Source organism: Anomalospiza imberbis, chromosome Z, assembly GCF_031753505.1.
Source record: "Anomalospiza imberbis isolate Cuckoo-Finch-1a 21T00152 chromosome Z, ASM3175350v1, whole genome shotgun sequence".
Classification (NCBI taxonomy): domain Eukaryota; kingdom Metazoa; phylum Chordata; class Aves; order Passeriformes; family Viduidae; genus Anomalospiza; species Anomalospiza imberbis.
The window spans coordinates 4,999,176-5,010,605 of record NC_089721.1 but is presented as its reverse complement, the minus strand read 5'-3'; the positions used below and the strand labels follow the sequence as shown (position 1 = coordinate 5,010,605).

General features: G+C 35.8%; 1 long non-coding RNA gene across 1 annotated transcript; it reads left to right on the top strand.

The window, feature by feature from the left end:
• The first annotated feature begins 375 nt into the window (after positions 1-375).
• On the top strand, positions 376-9,937 carry LOC137465059 (uncharacterized). The gene is made up of 3 exons (XR_010994548.1): positions 376-580; positions 8,220-8,340; positions 9,210-9,937. It is a non-coding gene; the product is annotated as an uncharacterized lncRNA (long non-coding RNA).
• Positions 9,938-11,430: the final 1,493 nt, after the last annotated feature.

Here is an 11,430-nt window from a genome sequence, read left to right as displayed (position 1 = left end):
AGCACAGCAAGAATTAGTTCTAATATTAGTCGGGGTTTGTGCTTTCAAAAGATTAATTAAATGAGGGAAAAGTTGTGCTTCTTGACTATCAGTGCTCCCTGAACCCTCTCAGTTATACAGGGGGAACTGCTATGTTCTTATATTTCAGTAGCATCCAGTTGCAGTTCCAGTTTCATGTACAACTCCAGCCATGAATATAATATTTTTTCTCTTTTATCTCCTTCTTTTTTTCTTTTTTTTTTTCTTGTCCTTGTCCTTCTCATTCCTTCTTCCTTCTTCCTTCTTCCTTCTTCCTTCTTCCTTCTCCTTCTCCTTCTCCTTCTCCTTCTCCTTCTCCTTCTCCTTCTCCTTCTCCTTCCTTCCAGAAGTCCTTCCTTCATGCCTCCCTCCCTTCTTTCCTTAGCTAAGAGTCTGAAAATTTTGAAAAAGACACACTTGCACCTAGACAAAATTTCCCCAGATAAAGCCCAAAGTAAAAGCAGAGACAGTGAGACAAGAAAATGTTTCCACACAGGATGACCTTTTGTGGGAAGAGGGGGGAGATGGAATTTTTCACACACTTCAATCTCAGCCTTGCTAGGTGAGTTTTAACTCTTAATTTTCTCCACATCTTTACCTTCTTTTTTCTCAGTAACACCAGGGAGCCTTTTCCTGTCTGGGGTTCTCCTCATTGCCCTTTTCTTTGACTTTGTGTTGTCACTCCGACCATAGTCTTGTTCTGCCAGATATGTTTCATTTTCTGCATGACTTCCCCTGGATGGGCATTTCAAGCTGTGATTTCTAAGCTTGATCTCACACTGTAGATCCTGTTATCTCTGTAAAAAGCTTTAAAGTTCAAAGTGAGTTGGATGAACAATACTTTAAAAGGAGTGTAAAGTCTAAGCATTCTCTGTGTGGGAGGATTTCAGAAAAAAAAAAAAAAATCTGTTGTTTGCATGCTTTTATATGAGAAAGAAGAATTAACAACCAAGGTGCCAACTTGGGGTAAAAATGTTATAAAATGTTATTAAGGGGGCTGAAGAAGTGCTTGTAGTTGTGGTTCTGTATCCACACAAAGTTGCCATGGGGCTCTTGTCATTCATGGCCCCAAGGCTTCTCTTACCAGCTGAGTTTATTCCTATGCCATTGAACTCCATAGCAGTTTGTGAAACTTTAGACCAAACTACTTAAGCAGAAAAAGCAGGGACTAAGTAACACAATGTTAGGAGCCACACAAAGGAACTGAATAATTCCTAGTAGAAGAAAAAGGATGATATTTCTGCATTTCCTACCAAAGTCTGTTTGGCTCTTTTTCACCTGGGCTCCCTGGAGCTTGCCCAGTTGTATGGGGATTTTTTAACAGCCTTTCTAGGACAGACAGACCTGGAAGTGTGTACATGGAAGGTCTGTTCTTTCTTGCTGTCATGGATTGCATTGGTATTCAAGATTTTCTGGCAAATACACCCAAAGAGAACCACCCTCTATAGCCATTAGCACTGGCTTTGCCTTGGTGTTCAAAAAGACATCTTTAGACATGTGACCAGTGGTTTTGATATCTGAGGACAGAGAGCTGAGCTTTGCTTTTCTAGGATTTAATTTCCCTAAACACATATGGAGGCATGTTAGAATACCAAGCGAAAAAAATCTCTGAATTTTCAGGAAACTTTTGTGAGAGTAGGGGGCAATTTATTCTATCTAACATGAGCCATTTAAAAGTTATGAGAATAGTCTCATAAATAAAAGGAGATGTGACAGAGTTTTTTGGAAGGGTTTCTTTTAAAGCAGCCTTTTTCCAAATAATTCACTGGTAGTACCACATATCCCACTAAACTACACATAAATTAACCTGGTTGTAAAAACCTTTTCACAAAGAATTGGGCTCTAGATATAAGAAAGTTTATACAGCAAAAATTGCAGAGGTGACAAGGAAATTTAAGATCTAGCTGTGTAATACACAACCTGGGTGGCAAACATCTTGTGGAATCCCTATGACTTATTCATGAGACATGACTTGGATGGCAAACACAGATTCAAGAAACATATGCTTTAAAAGGAGAGAGGATTTGGTGGGGTTTTTTTGTCTAATTATTTATTTAATTATTCCTTGATGTTTTAAATACAGAAGTATAAGAGAATGAAATCATTTTAAGTCTTCAGGACTTGATGGTGCATGGCCAGGGTAATGATTACTAGTGAATCTGTGCAGCCCATCACGGATGCTTCAGCTGAAAATACAGGTGATCATGATATCCATGGTATGGTGGTGAGGCTGTCATATCATGAAGCTGTGCAGTCCTCCTGTTTCAGCCTTTCTTTCAATTTTACTATTTTTTCCTTTTTTTTTTTTTTCCCTCCAACTTAAGGGAAAGATACAAGAAGACAGTGAAAGGATGAAAGTTTGTTTCTCAAACTAAGAATTCAAAACTGCATTATAGCTGTCTTCACTGGGGATAGATGCAGCACATGGCATTGCATTGTATACTTAGTCCTGTTTTTTTTTTTTTTTTTTCCTGCCTGGGAATTGGCTGGGTGGAGCAAAGTTTCCTGTCTATACCATGGTATCCCAGTTATTTTTCTATGGAAAAAAGAAAAGTTGATGAGACACAGTAGCGCACATCATCATCTCTTTCTCAAATATATCTGGGATGTTCCTAGGACCAGCCTATATTCTTCCCAGGGCATCCTGTAATGTGATTTTCAAAGAGAGATGATGCACTAAATGGATCTTTCATTTGACTCATTACAGCTATTCTTACATTGTTATGGCAGAAGAGCAGAGTAACAGACAACAAGTGTGCTTAGGCTTGTTTGTGAAAACTATTTGGTGATAATTTACCAAAAGTAAATATAGCTCTCATATATATACATACATATATATATATATATATATATATATATATATATATAACCACAACAGCACAAAGGCAGCAGAGTTTCATATAGAAACAACAACCTGGATTTGTAGCAAATACTCTTTGTAAAAGGGGTCAGGATTTGGACAATTTGTGTCTCAAATCACTGTTTTCCTTTTGTAGAAATATATTCATTTAGCTTAGCCCCAAAAATTAGAAAAATAAGAGAGTTTTATACAGATTCTTTGTCTTTTATGTATGTGCTAAGAAAACTCCATATATGCAGAAAAATTGCAAAGGCCTTTAGAGTAAATGCATATTTTCTTATTATGTTCAAAATGCCCTCATTTCTGTTCTTAAGTTGCATTTTACAACAGTGAAAGCAATTAAACCTTCATTGTCCAAGCTTTCAAGTCAGTATGGCAATACTGTCATGTACCCATTCCATTTGGGAATAAACTAATTCTCAGTCACATGGCTAAACAGATAAATGCAGCTCCTTAGGTTAATCTTGTTTTATTACTGAGTGACATTCAGATGTATGCTCTGTTCAGAGCTGTGGACTCTGCTTAGTTAAATACCTTTTGTATTATGAAAATAACCGTGACTTACCAAAGAAAAAAACAGTTAGAAAATTCTAAGAAACACAAAGGAAAAGAGGAACAAAACAGCAATAGTTAATTTTTCCGTTCTTGTGATTCAGAGGAGAAAATTCAGGATGTACTGCATGCTGTTTAATTTGTAGTTAATGACATTCATTATAATGACACATTAGACATTCAGAGCTTTGTCTTCTATTGTTTGGGGTTTTTAGAATGTTGATACATTCAGGTTTTGAAATGCAGTATATTATTTTATAATATAATAATTGTATTATTTTGGCAAAAGGGAAGTCTATTTTTCTCAAAGCAAATTCCAGGTTCCAGTGAGGGAAGGGTTTGATCCTGGATCCATCCAGATTAGATAAAAATGGCAACCTCACTTACAGGGACACCACAAAGGCAGCTGTTTTCCTAGTTTTTCATTAGGTACAGACAATGTGCCCACGTCAGTGCTGAACAAAGGAGAACACAGCAAATTTAACCTTGGTACTTACTTTATCTCCTACATAAAATTTTGCCATTGAAAAGGAAATGTGAGCCTTTTTTATAAGAATGTTTCAGCAGTCTATTTTAGAAAACATTGTTTGCAGTGTTTCTTGTCTCTTTTGGACAGCAGTCTGATAGAAATAGATGTTTCAAACTCATTTCTAAAGTGGAAAGTGTAGAAGTTCTGGTACTTAAACCTTCAGGAATTATAATGGAGTTGAATACTTTCATAAAAGCTTTTTTTCTAATTCAAATAATAGGGATTTTTCAGAATATTCACAACAGGAAAAGTTGGAGCAGTGGAAATTCAGCAAACTTCTGTCATATTTGAGTAATGAATCAGAGGTGGTAAACTCAGTGATTCTGTAAGTAGATGAGGCATTCCAATAAAAATTGCATACCACAAGAAAAGGAAACAGTGGATTGGAGTACTGTCGTGATATCTGAAAGGAATCTTTTGAGACAGAGGTTTTCAGTTACACAGAAACCATTTATTTGTAAGTTTAGCATTGGTTTATTTTGCCTAGCAAGAGAGCTGAAAACAGAGACCCTGAAAGGAAGAATTAGAAATGCTTTTACAAAGATTTCTTAAAAGGTAATATCCTGTTTGGGTGCTTCATCTGAGAAGTGCATCTTCTCATTTTCTCTACATGATGCACAGGAGTGTGAAAATTAGTATTTTTATACCATAAATACTCTAAAAATGGGTACAGGAAATCCAGTTAACTGAAACTTGCAAAACACCCTAGATTTTCAAGTTTGTGTATGGAGTCATTCAACATAATAGGTTTACATAGGTGGGGTTCTGCCATAGTTTCCAGTTCAATAATTTGATTAGCCTGTAATATCAGTCAGCAGATCAACTGCACTCAGGGTGAAAATCTGATAGCACTTGCCTATGGCAGGAATCTCTGATTTCACTACAGCTGATGATTCTTTCCAGCAATTCTGACTGCGTCCCCTGGCAGCTTCCAGGTGAAGAGATGAGAAGGACATGTTAACACAATGGCAAGAGGAGAGGTCTGTAAAATAAACGGCCTTCCTCCAATTCTCCTCTGGCTACAGCTGCCCCATAGGGATTCTGGCAACATGTTCCTGAATTAAGTATTTCCCCATCAGCTACTGCTGGAGAATAAGTAAATAAGTAATAAGTGCCAATATGGCTCATGAGAGAGACCAGACTTTTTTTTTTTTCTTTTTTTTTTTTCTTTTCTTGAAATCAAGGCATAAACTGCTTTAAGAAATAGCAACTCCTGTCTGACACTCAATGTGGCAAACTGCCATGATTTTCAATATTGATTTACAACTATATCCCAGTGCATAAACCTTGTGACTTCTGCTGTCACATTATATGTGTGTAGTCAAGAATAAGTGTTTTTAATTCATAAAATAATACTTCAGGAAATGGAAATGTTAGAAATCATCGATGTGTTGAACTAAACCACATAAGCATTAAATTTCTGACTGATGTATGTTTTTAGTAGTGTCAGTACTAAAACAGTAGCTGCACACCATGCAATTTTTAATAAAAATATTTAGAGAAGTGAATATTAATCATGAGATTTCACTCTATTCTCTCTGGATTAGACCTTTTTAAAAGATTGTGATTTTATCTATTAATATGAAATGTAAAGCAAAGATCAAGATAGATAGAGACTTTTTCCTGGTCCAAATGCATTTATAAAATTACTGTTCTGATCTGGAAGCATTTTACACTTCTGTTCTCCTTGGATAAGGTCATATGAAAGAAGGGAAAAATTACTTCATTGCTATCAAAACCAATTTCAAACTCTTCTCTTTGATCCAGTGATGAGGTCTGTTATGATTACTGAGGGATACATTAATTAATGTGCTGAAACTCAATAAAGTAAGTAAAGCAACTATTGATTAGCTTTTGAAAACATGAACACACTGGAGGGAAATATAGAAATTACACTTATTATAAACAAATACTGCAGTATTCCACAGCAGTAGATATAATAATGTGGCTTTCAATAGTATTTAGAGCCATTACCATATTGTCATGGGATTTGTGAACAGAAATGCACCTGACAAGTTCAGAAACACATCTTCAGCTAATATCGTATATCAGCTGATCAACTTTCAATGTTATCTATTTTTTGTTCTCTAGTCTTATATTTTAAAAGTTTTTTTTTTTTTTTTTTTTCCTGGGGTTTTTCTTGCTGTTTTGTTTTACAACTTGCAGCCTGGCACTGTAACTTTAAGGGCAACTTTCCTAAAGGATAGATTTGTTCAAGTGAAGAGTGTGTGTGTATCCAGTTGAACTGAACATGGTTATTTCTCAACAGTCACTGATTTCATTTGTCACTTTATTGCTTGAGTCAGGGGAGTGGATTAAGGCACAGGATGTCACTGCCACTTTAAGAGAGCATCCTTTTTGGGAAGCCAGTTTATAGTTTGGTGTTTATTTGAATAAAAAGCTCTTCTACAAAATGTGAGTTGCTTCCTGAGAGGAGGCAGAAGCTGAATAATATTCTTCATGGGAAAGGGAGTGATTTAGTGCACTGAATCACCCAAGGAATTTGCTACAATCCACTCATTCCTTTGCAGAAATGAAAGGATATGGCCTCATTGTAGTCAAACCCATAAAGCACATTGACACCCAGAAGAACAAGTCCTCAGCAGTGTTACTGGTCATATTGACCACCAAAAGACTTATAATATTAAAAAGTCTACTATAGGTCATTTCAAGATTTGCATGGGAATAAGGGATAGCAATGAAAAAATTATTTCAGGACAAAGTAATCTGTTCCAGTTATCTTTGGCAATAACTTTCTGTTGCCCCTGCTGTTTGTGTTAGCTGTAAAGCAAGCAGTTGGGATTGAAGTAGCTGGTCTTTTTCACAGTTATTTGCTTACTAGAAATCCACACTTAAGTTAGTATTTTCTGTTTTGTTGACATCACACATTTTCTTCTGATCACTAAATTAAGAGGACTTCATTGCAAAAGTATAAATATTCTTTTCTGACACCATTTCAAATTTTTTTTCAATAACTTTATGTATTGTTTGATTCATTTGGTTGTTTAGGGTTTTTTCCCCATCGTTTGTTTTTACCTGGACAAGTTACACTCAGGATTTAGCTGACTAAATAACTATTTGAAGTACATAAATCAGAGGTTCTTAAAACTGATATAGGAGTCATTAAATAACAATTGAAGAAATAGTGGAGTAACTTCACAATAAGCAACATGCTTAATCCAAATGCCTAAACTGATATAAAATCCACAATAAGATATAATAGCTAAATTCTGTAAACTTGTTGCATTAAAAAAAAATCTCATTAGCTGGCTCCAAATTTGAGACATATTTTATATAACTAAAAATGTCTTGATTAAAAATGCCTATTAATTTTACACCTAATATCAAAAGGCAAACTAGCCTAGAAATGGGAAAATAAGTGTAAAAGCACTGTGGATGTTCTTGAGAAAGATTTTGCACATGTTATGGTTATGTTAGATAAGCTTTTATTTTAGAAGGAAAAATCATCATAGAGAAACATTTGCAATTTTAATATCATACAGCAGGGTCAGGCAATAAAGCTTTCTGTCACAGGTCAATCACCTTAAAATAGGTGCAAGTGTGCAGAGTGCAAAGATGAAAGCCTCAAAATGAATAAAAGATGGTAAAAGTCACAGAATCACAGAATCAGAGAATTATTTAGGTTGGAGAAGACCTGAATTTTTGCAAGCACCTTTTCTACTGAGCAGTAGAGGTGATGTTTCTGGAATAAAGTCCTTGAATTTGAAATCACCTCTTGTTTCAAATTCACCCTAGAAGAGGCTGAACTTGAACTATTTGAATTTTAGACAAAAGATATATATTTTGGCTGTATTGCAGTTATATTGCAGTACCTTTAATTCAGCAGAAATAGGGAGATCTTAATTAAAAATAAGTGGGTAAAAAAATCCAGATTTTTGCTTTCATGCTAACTTCAAAATTCTTATTATTGCTTATTTCTTTTCTACATCCTGTGATGCCCCATCTGTTATAAAGCTTATCTTTTTTTCCTACTAAAACAGTCAATACTTCAAATTATAATGCCATTTTCATTTCCATTGTACACAAAGAAACTCTTCATTTTCTTAGAAAATACATCTGTTCCTCTGCTCTATAAAAGCACTACTTTTAGTAGTTCAAAAAGTGTATTAAATTAGATTTGAGAAGTGTTTTTATATATTGCTTTATCCATTTTAATGTATTTTTTCCCTGTAAAATAAAAATAATAATTTAAAAAAGACAGTTAACATGAGAATCTAAGTCCTTTTTCTGCTTTGCAAGGGGAGAGTCATGGATAGCAAGGTTCTGCCTCCACACTGTGTTCCACTGCTTGGTTAAGAGAACTATAGCAATATGCTCTGGTATCAAAACTATCAAAACTCATTTTTTGTCTGTGCCAAAGGTAAGACCACTTTTGATATAAAGTTTATTTTTTTTTTAAGGTTAAAATTCCTTGGATGGTAATTTGTGGTTACCTCTCTGTGTATAAGGGTATCGTTGGAACATCAAGGCCAAGTTCTTCCACGTGTAGTAATGAAATGATGCTCATTTCCCTCATCCTATATAGGACTATAAAGAATGCCCTGAGGCAAAAGATTGAACTACATTTAAATAGTTTTATTATATGGCAGCATTGTTTTATTTATGAATGAAATTTTAGCAAAGGGTGAAGCTTGTGAAATGAATAATCATCAGTGAGCCATGGCAAAAAATGAACAAAATCTCCTACTACATAACTGGTGCTTCAGAACTCAAAAATTAATAGAAATAACAGTTTTTTCAGAGGAATTTGGGGTATTTTTGCTTTTATTTTAAATTTTGTATGTGCACTTTCCTAATCTTTGGGGATCTCAGTGATAAAACACATGAAATCTCCTAAATCTTAGCCCCAGCTCTGCATCATTTTTGAGAGGTCTAAAGTTGGGCAAAAAAGAACCCCTAAATATGCACATATCCAAGCTCCTCTTCACTAAAGAGAAATGATTCTCATATCTCAAAGTGACAGCCATCTCTAGAAATCACAGTGACCTATTCATTAAAGACCTGAGTCCCATGTGCATGGTAGAATTCATTAAATGATGTTATTCTCTGAGCAAATGCTATAAAACTCCACGGTCTGACATTCATAAATATTTGTGTCGGGCAATTACCTGGTAAAACTTCAGCATATTGAAGAAGAAATATTAAAATAAAGTCAATGCTTTTTGTTTGGTTTGTTTCGGTTTCTTTTTGGCTTTTTTTTTTTTTTGGGTTTTTTTTTTTCCCCTCAAGAAGATTTGACTTCTGTCACTCAAGTTTAGAGCCCTGCTTCTTTTGCATGAAGAATGGGATAAGCTCTCCACATCAAAAATATCATCTTGGCCAAGGTCATTTAATTCCATGGAATCAGAGCTGAGACTTTAGCACACGGAGACGTTTATAGCCCGCTGTCATTCTGGCAGGTGACAGAAATAGAGGGTGGAGCAGGTGCCGAGCAGAATTGTCATATTTTCATAGCAAGGCCGGGGAGCTCTGTGATTTATGGATGCTCAATATACAACCGTGACGCCCCACAAGTGAATACACAAGTTGCAAATCTGCAAACAGCTACAGCGGGAATTTGCTAATCTCTGCCTGCTGTAGCTCATTCTGTACAGGTCCTCGGCTCTGTATAAGAAAGTTTTGACATTGTGCTCTGTAAAAACACACACAGCATCTTGCCAGGGCTTGTCAGCAAGGACAATAACACATTTTACTAAGTCTGTGAAGCCTATCATTGTTTATAATGTCACACTGTTGAGAGCTGAAAAAGCAGAACTAATAAGACCTTTCTAGAACAAAATTTCTAATGTTCCTTGAAAAGCAAATATGTCATTTTACTTATTATGTTGAATCAAGGTAAGCCAAAGCTCTGAATAAAACTAAGACTAAGAGATATTTCTTCATACTGAGAAACTCTCATAGCTGGTTTTCAGGTATCCGGCTTAGTTGGGATCAGATATTATTTGCTTTATTTTTCAGTCTTCCCCAAAAATTACCTTTTATTTTTATTTTAAAGGGAGGTATGATCATTGCCTTTCACTATGAATAGAATCGTAAAAGTGAATGAAAATTTACTGAAATTTAAAAAAATAAATCTGCTGTGTCTTAAAAGAAAATATGACTGTCTTTTTCACTCACAAATGGCTATTCACAGGGCAAGACCATTGATAAATATGATTTTTAAGTAAGAAGCTTCCTAAAAATATGACCATGACTACACAGATGTTCTTTTTCACACAACAGATTAAAAAATGCTACAACATAGTGCATCCTGGAGACTACATGAGTTTCATCAAGATATTTAGAGAAATTTGGCCTAGAGTCAATGCAACCCTTGAATCTTGAAAATTTAGGCCATTTTAAAAACAGGTCTTCAAAATATTTTCAGAACATCAGTTAAAAAAATCCCTAAATCCGAAACAACGTCCTAAGTTTCTATCACTGAAATACATCTATGAGCTAAGGATAGCTCCCCAGTCCACGGGTTGAACTGATGTTACTTAGCAGAATCAGAAAATTTCACATACATAGTTTCCACTTACTCTCCAACCTATGAGCTCTACAAGACTGGAAGCTTCCTGAACAGAGCTCTGATTTGAGAGGAAGAAAAGCCAAGGAGAAAACAGATGCTGTTTGGGTCCTGTTCTATCACAGCAGAACCCAACCCAACTAATTTATGTGGCTAGCTTAGAACTCGCCTCATGGATATCCTTAGTATCTCATTAATCCAAAGTACCTAGAGCTCCATAAATATTAAATGGAGGTGATGAAAGGAAAATGCCTTTGAAAGCCATCAGAGGCTTTTGGTCTATCGTAGCTCCTCCCTGACCACACTGACTACGCAAGAGAGGGTTTTCCTTCACAGCATGATTCACTCAGGGCACATGAAGCATTAGCCTTTCCCGTCAGGGCTGTTTTTTTGAAGCCCTGCCACAATCTCCAGTTGCCATTCTCTGCTGTTGAAAAGAGGATGCTAATTCCATTGCTTTCACACTGAGCAGATCAACCTCCAGACACTCCACTAAGAGCACCATGACTCAGAGGAGGGGGCAAAACACTTCTAGGTCGGGGCTGAATTTTGACTCTCACTGAGGAATTCCTTAATGGCTTGTGCCTCTAAATTTAGGCTGCATTGCAGTGAAGTTGCACATAGAAGGATATCAGCCACTGTTTAACATCTGCACCTGGGGATACTCAAAGGGTGATTACTGAAGCACCTATGGATTAAAAAATCTGGAAGTGAGAAAGTAAATAAAACAGTCTGCATTGTTTTTTGGAGTTATCTTTCATTTCAATTAAAAAGGGGGATAAGAAACAGAGATAACGTACCTAGGGTATGGTGATGTCTTTACATATGGCACAGTTCCTTACATTTGTATTTGTGTGGGACAGCCACAGTTAACAGTTTCAGAGTGGTTTGCATGTCCCACTTCGAATTGCACAGCCTATATGTTATCCTTATGGTTATGCT